Genomic DNA, 19,488 nt, shown 5'->3' on the forward strand with positions numbered 1-19,488 from the left:
TTCATGTTAGCAACGTACTGTTTTATTACTGTGGGTCAGTAGCACTGTTTGAAATCAGGTATGGCAATATCTACAATATTGTTCCTTTTTGCTTGTGATTTCCTTGACTATTTATCTTTTATTCAGATTTCAAGACGTTTTACTCTACCTCTATGAAGAATGGCATTGGAGTTGTGATAGGAATTGCACTGAATACATAGATTGCTTTTTAGTAAGTGGTAAAGCCACGTTCACAGCATCCACTGTCCAGGACCATGAATAAGAATATTCATTTTTTTCAGTTCTTTATAGGTTTGGTTGTAAAATCTTCTTAGTTAAATTTATTTCTAGGTATTTTAGTTTATATAAGCTCTAAGGAATGGGATAATTTTCATGATTTAATCTCAGTCTGTTCTGTGATATACAGAAAAGCTACTGAATTTTATACACTGATCTTTATTTTACTCACATTTAAATGTCTTTGAATTTGATTCCCTATCAAATAACACTTTCCTTTTATCTTTTTCCTCTACACCTTCCGTCAAAAGACTTTAATACCAATCACACATATATAAAAATAAGTTTTCCCCATATGTTCCTTTTATAAATGTTAAATGAGATGTTCTCTTCTGGGTCCTCAGTGTGTGTGTGTGTGTGTGTGTGTGTGCGTGCATGTGCGTGTGTGTGTGTGTGTGTGTGTGTGTGTGTTTGGGGGAGGGTGCTGGGTATGTGTCTATATGTGTGAATCCAATTAGAGACACTACATAAATGACTATGAATTTGCATAACTCTACCATTTCATCCATGAATACTATACAAAGCTTGGGAATATGAGGTCCTGGGATTGATACCCAGAATGGTGCATTCTGATAATATTTTGGCCTGAGATGTTCATTTTATCCATGCTCAATATTTATGATTAATTTTATCTTTCTGTTTTTTCTTCTCCATGGTTGTTGAGTATATCCTCTGACATCACATGCCTTGCAATCTGTTAGATTTGTTTGCCTCTGTTTAGGGATCAAACTGGCTCAAAATGAATCATAGACTGGTCAATTACAAAATTTAACATCATCTAACATTTGTTCCATTTACTAAATAATAAGTCATATTATCTCATAGCTGTTGGACCTGGTGTTCTCTTTCTAAGCCTTGAAAAACAAAAATTCCCTTAAGTATCTAAGAACCAGCCCAACTGTGTGAGGAATGTGATTCTAGCAGTTAGTAAAAGCTAACTATACTGAAATTTCTAATTCCTGATTGCATGTTATAAATTACTCTAACCTACATGGATAGAAATAGGTATCACCAGACACAATGTGAAATACTACTCAGGAGCCTTGGATTTAAATCAAGCAGTCTTGCATAGATTATCATTAAAATGTATTAATATGTATCTATTGCACAGACTACCAGTACCTAACACATTGTTTTGATAATTAAATGCAGCAAAGCTACAACGTTCATATCAACATATAAGATGCATAGCTATTGATGCAACATGGTAATAATAATAATAATGTGACGAATTGTTCTGTAATCATCTGGACTGTCAAATTGTACTAATAGACCTTGCTAGAAGTTGAAAGTATGTCTAAGCTCTCAAATATTTGCCTAAGCATAGCCAAAGCTTGGCATTAGGTATCTCCCTCATTACGCAAAATTCAGTTGGAATCATCACACAGTGACTATCACTGGTCATTTTGAAGGTAAAAGTGCCTTAAATCATAGACTTTATGAGGGAAAAAAAAGCAAGACACATTTACCATCCTCCTTTCCTATGGATTTTGGTACTAGAATCTTCATTATGCTACCTAAGTACTTGCAACAATTATTCAGTAATTCCCATTTTGGGGCTCTGACCTCAGAATTCAATCTAACTTCCCATGAGGACTACCTGTGAGGTTTCCTTATTGTGTAATTATTATATAATTTAGCTCATGTAGGGGGGGGTGAGCCAAGAAACAACTACATTGTAGAGTCTATTTTAAGTCAAGAAGGAGACCCTAGTTACCACATGAGACTATGGAATGGTATGTCAGAACATTCAGCTGTCAGAAGAAGAGAGTATGAATGAAGCTTTGCGTTTTTATGCACCTAGAAAGCAGTGCATTCCACTGAATTCTTTTGGTCAATGAATCCTAAAGATAATGCAGAAGACTTGGAAATCATTATTTTAAGAGAGGATGACTTCAATTACTTCTCATTACTAATGAAGCTATAAATGAAAAACAAAAGTAAAGACCATGTGAAAGGGTATCAATGTATGTGAATTAATGCACTTCTATCTGGCAAATATCATGTAACACTTCTATTAATTACAATAAAAATATATGAAAAAAAACAAAAGTAAAGACCAAACACAGAGGAATGAAACGAATGCCTTTGAGAAATTGGGAACCTGAAAAGATTATTACTGAGTCTCCCAAGACAAAGCAACTGAAGGCAATGTAAAAGATCTTGGAGCGGCTTTCTATCCACCACTGTCAAGCATCCTTGGGATTCTCCTGTTCACTGTCCGCACAGACTGAAGCTAAATATTCAGTGGATTTTCATTGCTATGTTTTACAACTCTGTCTCAAGTGAAGAACTGCAAATAAGTCGGATTTGCTATACAGAGCCAATCTTCTACAATTGCCTAGGTGTTTTTTATTTCAAGAAGATTTTCTTTTTATTGATAAAGCTTCTCCCAGCAATGGTTCCTATCTGACAATACTACACGTAAGATTGTCTTATTTATAATAAGTTTAAAAATGTCTGTGTGAGTCCCATGAGCAATTGTGAATGCTGCTATAAGGCATAAAATAATAAACTGACAACTAAGGAAGGCTGAAACTGTATTGTGAGCACTTTCCTGTGACATCGCTTTTCAGAATCTTCTACATTTTGACTTAGAAGAAAAAAACTGGTAGGATTAGAGGGTTCCTTGTTATTTAGAGTGGATGTTTTCCACACTGCTGATAATTATGAAGACCCAGAATCTAGAGAAGAGAATACTAATATAGAGCCACTACCCTTAATGTTTAGCTCCATATTTGAAACTATAAAGACTACTTGAAATAAAAAAGAGCACAAAAACTGTGTGTCTACACATACAAACATACACTTAAACACACATGCATAGGCATACACATGTGGGCAGGCATATACACATGTATGATATAAGCATGTACACATAGTTATGTATATACACATGTGGGCATTCATTGACATGATCATATATACAGACATGCATATGCTTACACGTAAAGCACATACACGTGCATGCACGTTAATACACATAAATACATATAAATACATATATCCATATATTTACATAGACATAAATATATAATAGCATGATCTGAAGTCTTTACAAAATGAACACTTGATAATCCTTAAGAAAATTAGAGCAGGACATTTTGTAACCAGGTTTCTAAATGGTGGTGAAAAGCCAGTGGTAAAGGGAAAAACAAAATTAGACCAGATGTACTGCAGCCTCCGACAGCAGTAGTAGCAAAGGAGTTAGAATATTCTCTTCAGAAGGAAACTGTAGAGTATCCTTAAACTAACATAGGAAGAGCCTGGAATTCTATATCTAGCACAGAACTTTTCTGTAAATGCAGGTTGTGTGCATGTGGATATGCTCGTTCTAGGACTTGAAATTATAGTCTAGCTCTCTTGATCAGCATTTTAGCTCATGGCTGGTGTTCTATTACTTGAACAACAGCTTTACTTCTTGCTTACTAACTACAGATAAGTCTAGTGGACTTATGAATTTTTCTGTTCCAGCTACCTTCTGGTAGCTAAGATTACATATGTGAGAAATCAGTGCATGGCAAAATTTTCTTTTTAATAAAGAGGAAATATCAAATTTTCAGGCATAAGAAAATTAAGGACAATTAACCACCAGCTAATCCACACAAAAAAGGAGAGAGAAATACTAAAGATTTCCTTTGGCTATAAAGGAAAGGATTCCAGAAAGAAAATGTAACTTTATAAAGACTATGAAGAACTAGAAAGAGTAATTATAATAGTCAACATGAAAATTGTTTTCTCATTAAATAAGTTTCTTCAAGAGAAATATAGTTACTGAAAGTAAAAATAATGATGTATGATGGGTTTTGAAAGTATTTAGCTCTGCAATAACAAAAATGTGAGGAAATAGAAATAAAAGCATATATCTGTAGGTATTTTACATATGAAATAATATATCACATCAAGCAGAAAGATATATACTGCAAAGAGTAAAGCCATTATTAAAAGAAAACAAAGACATAGACAGACACATACAAACACCTGAAAACACATAGCTAAATAAGATAACAAAGAATGTAATAGGGAATCATTTAAAAGTGGTCAAGTTGAGCTGGAGGCGTAGTTCAGTGGTACAGGGCCTGTCTAGGGAGCATGAAACCCACGTTCAAACTCCAGTACCCCACAAAGAAACATTAATGAAGACATAAAAAGAAACAAAGCAAAGGAAAATAAAGATAGGAAAAAAATGAAATCAAAGGAAAAAAACCCAGTTTTCATCCAGCTGGACAATCACATTAAAAAGCAAGACTGGGTTCAACATTCTAGATACAATGACGCAAACAAAATAAGAGTACGGAAAAAGACACAGCACAGTTATCAAACACAAAAGAATGTAGAAGAGGCAAGTTCATATCTGAGAATCTAGATTTCAGAGCAAAAGGTATTCCCAGGAGAACAGAGGACCATTTGATAAGGATCAAAATGTCAGGCCACCAAGACTAAAATCAGTACGTATTTGATAATAAAGCTTCAAAATTCACAAACCAACACATAGCAAAATATCAATGAGAAATGAATTCAAATTTTTCTCCTTCCTAATTAATAAAGCAAACCAACTCTAAATGAGTCATGGTGGACAGGACTTGGAAAACACTCTGAACAAATTAATCTAACCAAGCCTACTCAACATGATTAGATCCCATTTGTTTTTCCCAGGGAACAAGACAAATTTGTAATTATCAGCCATTTTTCTGGACTATAAACACATCTCTAATTTAAGAAGATTTAATCAAAATTGTGGAGATGCCTAGAAAACTACTAAGTAATGAAATGACACACTTATATATAAAATCTAATAAGAAGACATATTAGAAAGAAAATCAGAATGTATATTTTGAAACAAATAATAAAAACAAAAAAACTGTTTGGGTTGAGCCATTGACGCACTTAGATTGGAATCATTAAAAGCCTATTTTAGAAAAACACTACAGGACTCAATCAATTAACTCAGATTCTAACTTGATAAATTTGTTCAAAGAAAAATCAAGTGAACCCCAAAATGATCAGAAGTTTGGAAATAGTAAAGATCAAAGAGCAAATCAACTAAATTTAAAAAAAATAGAAAAATAACAGAAAGAACTGCTCCTTTAATAAATGCTCATTAGTTGGCTCCCATCTGTGATATTAACTACTCAGGAGACTAAGATGATTCCAAGGCAGACCAAGCAGAAAAATGTTTAGTTCCTATTTTCAGGAAACAAAAAGAGTTGGAGGCATGGCTCATGTGGTAGAACATCAGTGCTAAGCAAGCAAACTAAGCAAGAGCAGGAAGGTTGAGTTCAAATCCTGGCACCAGAGAAATACTAGCAATACGGATAATAATAGTAAAAAATGAAATACAAAGTAAAAGTAGATGAAACTTTTGTCAGATAAATCAGAACATTAACATAGAAAATAAGTTAGCAACATTAGGAAATTGTGATGAAAGCTTCTAGGTTAAGATTAAAGGAAGGGATATGATGACTGCTTTTCTGTCAATAAATTCTACAACTTAGATGTAATGAACAAATTTTGAAAGACATGAAGTTCTCACTGTGGGAAAAATAACTAACCTAATTAGCTCTTCTTTTAAAGACATTGATTTGTTTTTTGTTTTTTTTTTTTTAAATCCCACAGCAAAAACCACAAGCCCAGCGGACTTCAACATTGAATTTCAATAAACTTTTAAGGAAGTGGCAGAATCAGTTAAAAACAAATTCTCCCATAAAAATTAAAGACAAGGAAATAATTTCTGACTTCCTTTTATGAGATAACATTATTCTGATACAAAGACCCATAACAAAAAAGAAAAGCACAACCAATATTCTGTTGGACATAGAAAATTCCCATTCAACTGAGATCCTCACCATTTGTAGGCAAAATTTCCATAGCTGAGCCACAACTCTACCCCTCATTTTCATAATTGTGTTCTACACAAAATATCACTGCCTGTCCAGGAACAGGCCAGACCACCGTTTGTCTGTTTTAGATTTCTGGTAATAGCTGACAGCTTCATCCACTAGATACTTGCACACATTTCAGGCCAGAATGACTTGACCCCTTGATCTTCACAATCTCAGCCTCCCATGTAAGGAGAATGACTATTAGGTCCAGTTGTAGGCTCGGAGTTTGTAAACTTTCTCCCTGGAAGGACCTCAAACTTCAGTCATCCCACTCGACCTCCACAAGCCTAGGATTAGACTAGAGATTCTGTGCCTATCTCAACATATAGAAAATTATTTTTATTGACAAGATTTTTATTAGTATAAGCTAGTTTACAAGGGAGTTCACTGTGACACGTCCATAAATGCATACAATGTACCCTAGGATTTTCACTCCCTCTTTCTCCTTTTGCCTACCTCCTTAAAATAATTTCAACAGGGTTGTCATATTGCAGGCAAAGGTCATTATCAACCATTCCTTTCTTTGTTTTCCTCCTGCTGAATACAGAACATTCTTAATAAAAATTTTAACAAATAGAACCCTGAAATGTATAAAAATAATACACTACCAATAAACATGGATTATCCCATAAGTACTAGGTTAATTTAACATTAAAAAATCAATCAGTGTAATGAACTCTATTAAAAGACTAACAAAAAGATGTGAGCATTTCAGAAGCAACCAAGTAAACATGTGTGACACAATCAAACACTAATACCAAAAAAAAAAAAAAATACTCCTCACACTAGGCAAGGAAGAGAGGATTCTCAGTGTCAAAAAAAAGAACAACCACGCACATACACAAAAGGACACAGTAGCTAATAACACATTAACAAGACATGTGTCCAGCCCAAGAAAAGAGTCTGACCTCCATCTCTATTTAACTAGGGCAGGGTCCGTGTGTATGTGTGCGTGCGGTGTGTGCGTGCGTGTGTGTGTGTGTGTGTGTAGAAAGAAAAAAAACTAACAGGTATTCAGTTCAGGAAGAATCAAGCTCGCCAGTCTCTTTGAATAGTAAACGCAGAAAATCCCATGTGAGGTAGAAAAATACTAACAGACAAAATCGGTGGTTGTAGAATGGCTGCAGGATTTGAGGACAATGTATCCTGTTCTGGTATTTTACATACCCAAAATAAACAATTGGATATGAATTTAGTGATATTACTACTTATATGACTAATGTTCATGATAGGTTTAGAGAAAGAGTAAAGATGCCACTTGGTTTTAAATTGATGTGCTCTTCCTGTCCTATGAAAATATCATATGTCATGGGATTATTATTTTTTTTTTTGCCAGTCCTGGGCTTGAGCTCAGGGCCCGAGCCCTGTCCTTGGATTTTCTCAACGCTAGAGCTCTACCACTTGAGCCACAGCACCACTTCCGGCTTTTTTCTATGTATGTGGCACTTTAACCACTAGGCCAAACTCTCAGCCCCACAGGATTATTGTTAACTGATGGATATTCATCAGTTGAAAATAAAATGCAAAACTGAGGTTTTAGCCCAGTTGTTGAGTGTTTGTTTAGAAGCATAATTCATCGCTTTAGGTTTCGGGGCAAGAGAGAGGCTGAGCATGGGTGAGAGAGGAGATTGAGAGATTAAGAGAGGAAAAAAAAAACCAAAGAAGAGGAGAAGAAAGAGGAAGGGGGCAAGAAAAGATGGGAAACTATAACTCCTCTGTACATGATCCTGACAATAAAATTAAATTGAAAAAAAAGAAAAGTTGGGAGAGAGGGAAAGTGAAGAAAGAAAAACAGAAGACAAGATAAGGAGGAGAGGCCCTTTCCTGGGTCTCAAAATTGCCAGTGACTGGATAAAACTACCAGATAACAGCCTCTTGATTGTCAGACCTGAAATTCAGATTAGAGCCAAGTCAATGATTCTTCTGGGACCCCATCTCTCTGACTCATCCTGTAAATCTCTCTCCCTCCTCATAAGCATGCACTCCAATTCATTATTTTCTGCCTATTTGTCTCTATCTCCCTCTCTACCTCTCTCCCTCTTTCCCTCCCTTCTTTCTTCCCTTTCTCTTTCCCTTTCTCACTCGCCATACCCCACCTCATACACACACACACACACTCATACACACACACTGATACAACTTTTTTTTTTTTTTTGGTAAGTCGTGGGCTTGAACTCAGGGCCAGGACACTGACTCTGAGCTTCATCACTCAAGGCCAGTGCTCTACCACTTTGAGCCACAGCACAACTTCCAGTTTTCTGGTGGTTAATAGAAAAGTTTCCTTGCCTGGGCTGGCTTTGAACCTTGATCCTCTGCTCTCAGTCTCCTGAGATTACAGCTAGGATTACTGGAATGAGCCTCTCACACCCAACACAACTTTTGTTTTTCAATAAATAAAAGTATTAATGTTTCTCACTGGTAGAACCTGAAGAACCTATGAAATAATTCAGTATAGATATTGATACTTCAGTTTAGATATTTTCTTGACATATATCAATGCATCAACCCAATAATGTGAGTTTAAGTAAATTCAAAATCTCAGAGAAGAAAAATGGAATGAAAAGAAATCATTCAAAAAATTCAACCAAAACATATTTTCCTCCAGGAAAGTAAATTAATCATATTAACTTAAAAAAAAATCTAGTCCTTTGAGTCTACTGTTGCATTTGCATATTTTCCCATCCATTTGAACAAATTCTTGAGTTATAGATTCTTCCTGTCTCCAAACCCTCTTTCCTGCATGTCTCATAATTCCTTCTAATCTGGATTTCACAACTCTCACCAGATTGGAATGGTTCTTATCAAGATGATCAATGATTTCCACACTGCTAAATGCAAAAATTATTTCTCACTCATTATCTTAATTAGCCATTAGCTTGTGTCATAAGTGATCCTCCATGCCTGGACACATTTTGGATGCTACATGTGTTAAGCTTTTCTTTTTCTGTTTTTGACTATTTTCCCCAGAATCTTGGTACTCGATTACCATAGTTTTCATTCCTTACCAATGTCCCCAGGCTCTGTTGTGTTTGAAGGTGTTTATAAATACCAGTCATGAAGAACTGTCCAATGGACACGTATAGCTCGAACTTTAGTTTGAGGAAAAGATGACAGTCCCATGAAGAAAAGATGACCATGTGGAAAGAAAAGGGAGAAGTGAAAGGAATCCCAGAAACAGCAGGAAAAGGATGAACTAATGCAGCGATGATACTTACTTGACACCATGTTGGAAATGAACTATGCAACTTGTGAGAGGGAGGATTGTGGGAAGGGGTAAACAGAAGAAAAGGAGGGAGAAGCTAACAGTGTTTAAAAGGAAATGTATGATTGGGGAAATGCCAAGTAGTGGAATTGCTGGTCATAGGGGAGCTCTATGTTTAGCCTTTTGAGGCACTGCCACACTGCTTTCCATAGGGGTTGAATGAGTTTGTACTCCCACCAACAGTGTAGTAGTGATCCCTCCTGGCCACATCCCCTCCAGCATCTGTTGTTATTCGTTTTCCTGATCGTGGCCATTCTAACTGGAGTGAGGTGGACTCTTAGAGTTGTTTTGATTTACATTTCTTTTATGACCAGAGATGTTGAGCATTTCTTCATGTGTCTAAACAAGGACATACTAAATCCACCAGCACAACGATGTTCATTGCAGCACTATTTACCATAGCAAAGATATGGAACCAACCCAGATGTCCCTCAGTTGATGAGTGGATCAACAAGATGTGGTATTTATACACAATGGAATTCTATGCTGCTCTCAGAAAGAATGACATCGCCCAATTTGTTAGGAAATGGAAAGACTTAGACAAAATCATATTAAGTGAAGTAAGCCAGATTCAAAGGAACTTAGGCTCAATGGTTTCCCTCATTTGTCATAATCAGTAGAAACCTTGGGCTCTCCTAGCAGAGATTTGCAATAGAGCAAAACCTTGGTACATAAGGCCATATAGTAGGACGCTGAAAGGACCTCTAGGATATAGAAACAAAAGCCATATAATGAATGATTGTTGTCCTTAATGTACTATGTTATCTCTCATCTCTTTTGCTGTTCCTTGGTTATCTCATATTGTTACAGTATCTCACTTTGTGATCTGATATATCGGATATATTTGCATTAGGTTATCTGAAATTGGATAGGGAAGGGGAAAATAACATGAGGGGTGGGGGTGGGGGGAAGGAAATGGGGACCAAGGTATGTGAAAGGGTATCAATGTATGTGAATTAATGCACTTTCTATCTGGCAAATATCATGTAATCCTTCTATTAATTATAATTAAAAATATATGAAAAATGCAAAAAAAGGAAATGGACTCATTACCTTACAGTAACTGTAATCCCTGTTCATCACCTTTGCAACAACCGTTGAAAGGAAGAAAGAAAGAAAGAAAGAAAGAAAGAAAGAAAGAAAGAAAGAAAGAAAGAAAGAAAGGAAGAAAGAAAGAAAAGGGAGAATTGCTTGGTGAAATGCACTGTAGTTCTGACTAATGTTGCTTCTGAGACAATTGCTAATGGTTCCCTCGGACTGCATTGAGGAGACAGATTGTGAGTGACCACCAGTGAATCTGCAGGGTAGCAGGAGAGGAGGAGAGTCTGTCCCTCTTCCTTTCTCCTGTAAGTCCACTGGATGGTATTCACACCACAACAAGCTTATTCCCACAGCCTATCCAGGATCCTTCCTTAATCCCTTGGAAGTTTCTCAGGAATCCACAGTCCCTGCTTCATGCTAAAATGCTTTATCCCAGTTCCACAAAACTGAGTTCTGTGGCTCTTGCCCAAATATCTGCCAGGATAATTTCCCAATCTGTACATACACACTTAAAACCTTACAACCTTAAAAGACAATGGCAGACTCTCTCTCGATTGTATGTTGCTCTTCTAGCTTTGAATACTGGAGTTGCATAGCATACACCTCATAATGCAGAGATATACTCTAAATATATAGGAAGTTTTATACATGTTATAAAATATTTATAAGGCTGTTCTACAAAAGGAAATAATTCTCTTCCCAGCAATTAGAAAGTCCTTGTTGTAGTCCTTAGGATTTAAGCTATACTTCTAGCATGCCTCCTAAATAGATGAGGTTGAAAAAAATAGTGATATTTCTCCATTACCAAAGGAAAAAGCCCAGGATGTAATGCACAGCCTTACTCTTTTGAATACAGAGTCTAACAGATCCTTTAGTCCTGGGTCTCTGGCCTGTGCACAGTAAGGCGAAACAATACAGAATGTTAACACACACACCAGTGTTTTAACGGCAGTGGATTACGTTGGGTATATTTCTCACCCTCCAAATTGCCTATAACATACTCATCATGGTATCTTAGTGAGTGAGAAAGGAAGTGATTAGCTCCACGCACATGGATGCAACAAATCTTTATTTCTAGAAATCAGAGGCAAATGGATATTGGGGTAGTGAAAAGTTGAACATAACTCTGTAACAACACATCTTCTCACTGGAACTGAATAAGAAAAAATGTCTCAGGCACAAATTGGCAAGATACTTACTTCTAACTATATTTAAACATAAACATAATTGCCATTTACAAAATAAAATTGCAGATCAATACTTATTTCCCTAGGAGTAGGTTCAAAGAAATAGCAGTTGGAGTTTCAATGCTTCTGTTTCATGATTGCATTTTATTTGGATAACTTATTTCTTTCCCCTGCACAAACTCCATGAGGCTAAGTCAGTTTTCACTTTGAAATCAGCAGTATACCATACATGATACATAGGAAATAAATGATAGGTAAATGCATAGTTGTTGAGCAAATTAATTAATTATTCAAAAAAGATGGAGTAGAAAGGTAAAAGACTGAGAAATATACCTCTGGTTCAACAGGGCAGATTTTGCCTGACATTTAATAATTTAAAGTATCAGATTTTGTGATGCATAATATTTTACTACATATGTGAAAGGTATTGCATAAACATGAAATATAAATATATGTTCAGTGTATTTTTTGCAATTCTCACTGATAGAACTACTTTCTGGAGTCAAAGGAATGATAAATACCAGGTTTGGGTTTATGTTATTCCAGTACAAAATTATTGTAAATTCATTGTCATATATTAATAGCCCTTATTTGAATTTGAATCTTTGTTCAGCTTATAAAGCCAGTTATTACTTTTCTTAAAAGTCACACAAAAGTAAATCATTTAAAATAATGTCAGTATCCTTGGAGGAGAGTAATTTCCAGTTTCCTCTATACATCTCAGTTTGGGATAATTAAAATTCTACTTCTAAGACTTACGTTAGGGGATTAGATGGCAGAAAATAAATAATATCACTTGCATTCTTGCTTGTGTTCTTCCTCCTACTCTCTCTTCTCTCTCTACACAAATACACTCTTATACATATACACATACATATACATAAGCAACAATAACAATATCCACAAAGAATTTTGCCTTTCCTCCATCTTCATTCTCTGTGTCCCTCACAGGTCCTACTCATATTTTTTTTCCTTCAAGCCTAAATTTTTCAAGTACACTGGATTCCTGAATAAAGGAGAAACTGGACACATAGTAAAAACATCATATGGAGGAAAAAGAAAAGAGTGATATTGAAATATAGAGAAGCAATAATAGTAGTTTCTATATTTCATTATTAATGCAAACATTCATAAACAATGTTCCTTGAAGCTCATTTTTTCCCTTTTAATCTTTCTCTCTCCCTAGTTCCTCTTGGCTCTGACCATGTTTTGAAGGATAGTTAGTGTTCGTCATTATGGCACAGCATAGAAATCTCTGTAACATACTCAGATCATATAACCTGTATGATGATTACAGCAGGTAGCATTCACATACTATGTGTTACTTCTGGACAGATGAAAACCCACTCCACTCTATCCTATGGTATGAAAAATGCATTCTCTATTTGAGTGGTGGCATCAAAGACTTGGATATATCCTGAGGCAGAAATTCTGGTTTTACTAGTTGAATTTACTTAAGATTTGACATTTGGTCTTATGTGAGTAATGCTGAATAGTTTTTTTTTTATAGAGGTCTCTTTAAGGAAAAAAGCAAAAAGAAACATAGGTGCTCACTTTGATAGGAGTATTGTTTGAGCAGTAGATGGAAATCGGGAACAGAACCCATCACTCGTGATGGATGGGATAGCTACCTATGGCCTAGTGAGTAGAGACATTAGTTATGTCATTCCGTGTGCACCACTGATGTCCCAGGTCAATGGGCACAAAGCCTCTTATTTTTCACCATGTTAACTTGACTGCTCTATTTCTCCACTGACGTCACCTCACATCACCCTCTCAAGATCAAACTTTAGTTTTGTCAGACTTGACCCATTAGTTTAATCATTCTCAGGTACGTCAATACATCAAGAGTCATATACATCATCAAGATTTGTCTCCTCATGGAATCAACAGGAAACACTGGTGTTTGTAAGTAAAATCTGGCAGCTCACCGGTGTGTGTTTTTGCCATGTGTATGAAGTGTTTTCTAAGAGCTATTGGACAGGCACTTGCACATTCATTAAAGAGCCTGTGTGACCTTGGCTATGTTATTAAATTTTCCCCTACTTATTCCTGCCTCAACAATAAAAAAGGGAGTTGAAGTAAATGATTTCTGAAGGTTAATTCCAGTTACTCCTTTCCTTAAAGAGCCCTTCTAGCAAGGGCTATGAAGCACACCTCACGTGCTATGATGCCGTGATTTCTTTCCTTTGTATTCCTATCTGATAAGTGAAATAAGAAAGAGAAGAATCTTCTCTGGTTGACAAACCCCTGCATTTCCAGCAGCTGGCTTGTTGCACTGATTGATTTGTTGCCCTGTTGCTCACAAAAGCAAAACTTCCCAGACTCAGATTACAGGAGAGGAGAGGAGAGGAGAGGAGAGGAGAGGTAGAGGAGAGGTAGAGGAGAGGAGAGTCTAAACTAGTTTCTGTTTCAAAGTCCTGAACATAAAGAATCATATAACAGGTTTGATTGGTGGGCCAGGCCAGAAGGGCAACACTAGAATCATGTCTAGAACAGCACAAGTAACAGGAGGTGAAGCACATCTTCTAAAGAGAACTGAGTAAGAAACACATGCTCACACCTGTAATCCTACATCGTCAGGATGCTGAGATCTGAGAACTGTGAGTCAAAACCAATCCCAGCTCTCTGATAAATCAGCCAAAGGGTAGACTAGAAGCATAGCTCAAGTGGTAGAGTGTCATCTATGCAGGGAAAAGCCAAGCAAGAATGGGTAGTGACAGATTTAAAACTCCAGGACTGCCACAGGGAACAAACCACATAGGTGGCAAGTGACTGCTCTCAATGGGACACATCAAGTTATAGAATGTGAGGACTTAAAAGGCCTCATAGTTAATTTAGAAATTACCCCAAACTTCTTTCCCAGAGAAGGTATTCTTGTGATGTGAGATTGAACTAAAATGCATCCAAGAAAGTGATTATAGTCAAATTAGTAAACTACTAATAGAAGATAAGTTCAATTCACCCCTGCCAGGGTTTTGTGTATTTCAAGGCACAAGTAAGGAAAGTCAACTTCCAGTGAAACCTTAACAATGCTGGAATAAACATGTTCCTAGGGGGAAAAGGATGCTGTGTCAGAATTAGGAAAGGAACACTCATGACCAACTAACTTCCCACCTACACGGTCACTCTACATCGTGGTATGTCATGATGGATGCAGATGGGTATACACTTTAATTTCTCCTCTTCTGAAAATTCTGGGAGACTGCTAATGTCCCTCGGACACATCTACAAATGGGTGTGTGTTTACAAGGAAGTAGAATGTAAATGTCTAATGTAAAATTTAGAGACACGCAATGTCAAACACAATCATTTAAACTATGTGGCTTTCTCCCTAAGGCATTCTACTGCAAAACTAAGGATGAAAATGTCCCACAAGCTTAAAATAAATGATATACCGAGTCTGTGCATCTTGTTCTTTTATCAAGATGTTGGAAAAAATAAACATGCTGTTGATTTTTAAGAAAGAAATAGAAGTTTCATGATCAGTTAAGAAATGTTGGTCATGTTTAATACTGCATGAAATTCAGCTAGTATAATGATTATGGCATTGCTTTGCCAATTGGAAAGGAATATTTTACCCAGCAAAAGATTTCAAAGCCCAAGCGAATAGAGAGTAATATAGTTGAGACCAAAAAAAAATGAAAATGGGGGCAGTGAGTTTGGCCTAGTGGTAGAGTGCTTGCCTAGCATGCACGAAGACCTGGGTTTGATTCCTTAGTACCACATACATAGAAAAAACTGGAAAGTGATACTGTGGCTCAAGTGGCAGAGCTCTAGCCTTGAGGGGGAAAAAAAGCCCAAGGACAGGGCTCAGGCCCTGAGTTCAAGCCCCAGGACTGACAAAAAAAAAAAACAAAGAAAAAGAAAATATTTGAATCCATATGATCCATATGTATAGCAGGCATCTTCAGGAACTTTCAATCACCTTCCTGGGTTTAATCTAGGATGTGATTTAGGTTACCGAACCAAATGCAGTCTGTGTGACTAATATGGGATGGGTGTCATCACTTCAAGTTTTAGGTGGATCTAGTAAGACTAAAACTTTGAAAGTCTAATAACTCTCTATTTCTGTATGCCTTTCAAAGTTACATGAAAGGAATGGAGAAAAATGCAGACTCCTAATCCCCAAGTAATGGACACTGGTTGTAGAAGCTAATGATGTCTACATTTGGATGCTATTGAGCATGCACAAGTCATATTTGGGGGAAGCAGCTATGTAAATCCTTAAAATCTGTGTTCCCTCAATGTGTTGGAGGCTTGGGTAACGCTGGAGATGATAAAATCCATACATCCCTTGCCATGAAACCTCCCAGTCTAGGAAGGAAACTAACATGTTTGTAAATGAATGTTAGGTACGGGTGAAACAAAAATTAGAGTAATCATCTCCAAATCAGCAAGACTTATACATTGATTTCTGTGGTCAAAATGGATTTCAATGTACAAAACACTAACAACAGAAATCAATGTCATCTTTCATTTCAAAGTATGCCTTTAAAAATATTGTTCCATTTTTCAAAGATTTTCCATTGAATTCTGGGCACATTCCTAATGATTGTTGCCTTAGTTAATAGTATACACCCACAAGTTTGCAGAGTGAAGTGAGGGAGATTTTTTTGTTCTCTGTCATGTCTGTATATTCTGAAACACATTCTTCAAGCTAACTCTGACAGAGGAGGGATAAATGAAGACTAATAGGAGCCAACATTTCCTTTACTTCTAAGTTCCAGGAGATGTGAAAGCAACAATCTTTAACAAGAAATGGATTTGTTGATTTTTTTCTTCTGTTTTTTGGGAGGGCTGGGAATAAATGTTCTTAAGATGAAAGGGTATACTTTATTATTGGACCATTAAGAGACCAAGGAATTCAATAAATCTTGCTTCACTATCAAGTCTAATCATGCTAGGAAATATCTTGCCATCTTACCTGATTCTCATCTCATCTGTCAGAGAAAGATGACCATGGTTCAATCAACTCACTGGAAAACAAGGTCAAGCTGCTCAGCTTTTCTTCTTTTTCTTAATCTGTATTATCTTTCTCTGTAATATAAAGAGCAATAGGGAAAAAAATCTTGCTAATGGAGGAATGTCTTAGTTTGGTTTCGTTTTATTTTGTTTTGTTTGCTTTTTTTCCCTGGTACTGTAGAGTGAACCCAGAACCCTGAACATAAATAGCATCTGTTTTTAATTATCTGTTTTTTAATTGTTACATGTTTATTAACTGTGGAAACACACAGTTCTGTGGTTTTATTTTTTTTGAATCTTCTTTGGTACCTTTCTCAAAATATTCAAAAGGACGATCTAATCACTCCTGGAGGAAATGTGTTTTATTTTTATCCTCCCTACAACTTAAGTTTACTTTGAGTTTTCCTCCTGCAAGGAAAGTTTAATGAGGCACATTTGCTTGTTTCCATGGCATTTCAAAAAAGGATTACTAGCTGAGACAAGAAGATTTATGTTAAATATATAAATAATAGCATTTGCAAGAGAAGAACTTTTCAAATACATTTCATAGTTTTGTAGCTATATGTCACCTATAAATTGCCAATCAGTTTCCATGTTATATAATGATCCCTTTTGCTGGAATTTAAAAAAATAAATTGGAAGAAAGAATCAGGCATTCCATTATCTAACACAGTCTGCCATTGTAAATGCAGAAATATCCAATAATGCTAAAATCCAGTTCTCTTTGAAACTGAAAGATTCAACGGTAATACACTGAGGGTTTTACTTTTCATGTTTCAGGGAGTTTTAGGAAAAATGTTTTGTTACCTCTGAACTTTGATCTCCTCAAATCCAGGGATGGTGTACTTCTAAACTACCCACATATACTACTGTGATCTTCAAACTCTTTAATCTCAAATGTACATGCACATGGTTTTCTTGTTAATTTTGTATCTCAATAGTTTAAAATACAAAAGAAATTCTAAGTTTTCTATAAAGACTCCTGCAGGTACCTGACAATGTCACATTTCATAACTTGTGATGAGTATGAAATATCACCCTATTAATCTCCCACTCACTTTCACATGCTGAAGACTGAGTGGGTGAGTTCTGGGGTAAGTAGAGGAGCAGATCTGGAAATCAGATGTGTTTAACACCTCAGGTCCCATTGGAACATCTCGGAAAGGAGATGGCCATGCTTGTTGTATAAATGTTATGTTGTTGAAGGAAATCCCGTGTATTGGCAAGGTACATGGTATCAACAAGACAGAACAATCTAATCAGCTAAAATGTGAGCAGAGAAAACATTCTCGAATTGAAATAAAAGGGTGTTCGTTTATAAACTCATATCTGCCAGTAAGCAAAATTATCAAGTCTTGAGCCTCACGTTCCTCCTGGTGGATTTGTTGATACAGCTTTACATTTAAATTTAGACTAGAATCAGTGATAAGGGGATGCAATCATTGGCTACTGTCACAGTTCTAGGCCAGAGGGTTCCTGACAAACAGCATTTGGCTACCATTGGCCTGAGATTCCTGAGATACAAATCCTGGGACAGAGAAAGGAAATGATTCAGTTTTGTCACAGTTGAATAACAGTAGAGTCATCAGCCTAAGCCTTCCCTTAGGAACACTCACATAATTTGAATTAAGGCAAGAGAAGAGCTGTGCACTGGCAAGCTGTCTTGCTTACACTGAACTGCAGCCTGTGGGATCACTCATCTGAGTCCTGGTTCTGAGAAGTCCTCTTGGTGTTGGGGAACTGCACAGCACTTGTGGAGGCAGTGCAGGTCCATCATGGGTCAACTAGGTCTTGCTATTCTCAGATAAGGAGGAGTGATTCAGAGAAAGAACAGACCAGTGAAGTGAAAATGGATTCAGTTGGGACAATGACTAGGTCCTCTCTGAAATCTCCAATTCCACAAGAGTCCATGTTATACGACCTTTGAGTAAGGAAGAGAGACAGAGAAACACGGGTTAAAAAGAGAGTGAACTATTGTACCTTCCTATTTTCTTGGTGTTAGTCTCAGGCCACCAAGTCATAAAAGGATTACTGAAAAGGGATAGTTTGTGAAAAATCCCTGGGTCAGATGTGTCACCGGCAAGGAAATAAGAGCAGCCATCTTCACAAAAGCACCTGCCTCCACCCATGTGGAGGTGAAGGAATTCTACAGACAGGCAAGGAGAGTGGTAAAAGCAGATTTTATCCAGAATGCTTGCAATAATAAAGCATTGAGCTTCATGCTGACTGGAGCCAGAAGACATGGGAGGTAAACTACCATTGCTAGCTAGGCACAATGCTGCCCTGGGTTCTACGAAAGAACCACAAAGAATGGGAAGATAGAGAGGAATGATTTGGTGGTAAACAATAAGTACACTATGAGACCTGTAGCAGGTCATTTGGATGAAACCAACCAATGAGATGTTAGGTTTGGGGATTTTCTTATCCAATAGGATATTGCTATTAGGAAGTACCAAATTAGTGTCTTCCCATTAAAGTGCCTTTCTCCCAAAGGTGTGGAGACAGCATAGGGCCTGTCTGGCTTAGGAGAAGTCGTAAACCTGAGCTCTTAAGATAAGCTCTGGAGTAGCAAAAATATGGAACCAAGCCAGATGCCCCTCAGTTGATGAGTGGATCAACAAGATGTGGTATTTGTACACAGTGGAATTCTATGCTGCTGTCAGAAAGAACGACATCGCTTCATTTGTAAGGAAATGGAAAGACTTAGAAAAAATCATATAAAGTGAAGTAAGCCAGACTCAAAGGCACATAGTCTCGATGGTTTCCCTTATTTGTCATAATCAGCAGAAACCTTGGGCTCTCCTAGCAGAGATTTACAATAGAACAAAACCTAGATACATAAGGCCATAGAGTGTGATGCTAAATGAAAGGACCT

General features: G+C 36.7%; 1 long non-coding RNA gene across 1 annotated transcript; it reads right to left on the bottom strand.

The window, feature by feature from the left end:
• Window positions 1–11,547: 11,547 nt before the first annotated feature.
• On the bottom strand, window positions 11,548–18,857 carry LOC150045911 (uncharacterized). The gene is made up of 3 exons (XR_016532763.1): window positions 18,594–18,857; window positions 16,576–16,688; window positions 11,548–11,614 (listed from the first exon to the last, which is right to left on the bottom strand). It is a non-coding gene; the product is annotated as an uncharacterized LOC150045911 (long non-coding RNA).
• Between the last annotated feature and the right edge of the window lie 631 nt (window positions 18,858–19,488).

The sequence above is a fragment of the Megascapheus bottae genome, chromosome 26, assembly GCF_031878675.1.
Source record: "Megascapheus bottae isolate mThoBot1 chromosome 26, mThoBot2.hap1, whole genome shotgun sequence".
In the NCBI taxonomy this organism is placed as follows: domain Eukaryota; kingdom Metazoa; phylum Chordata; class Mammalia; order Rodentia; family Geomyidae; genus Megascapheus; species Megascapheus bottae.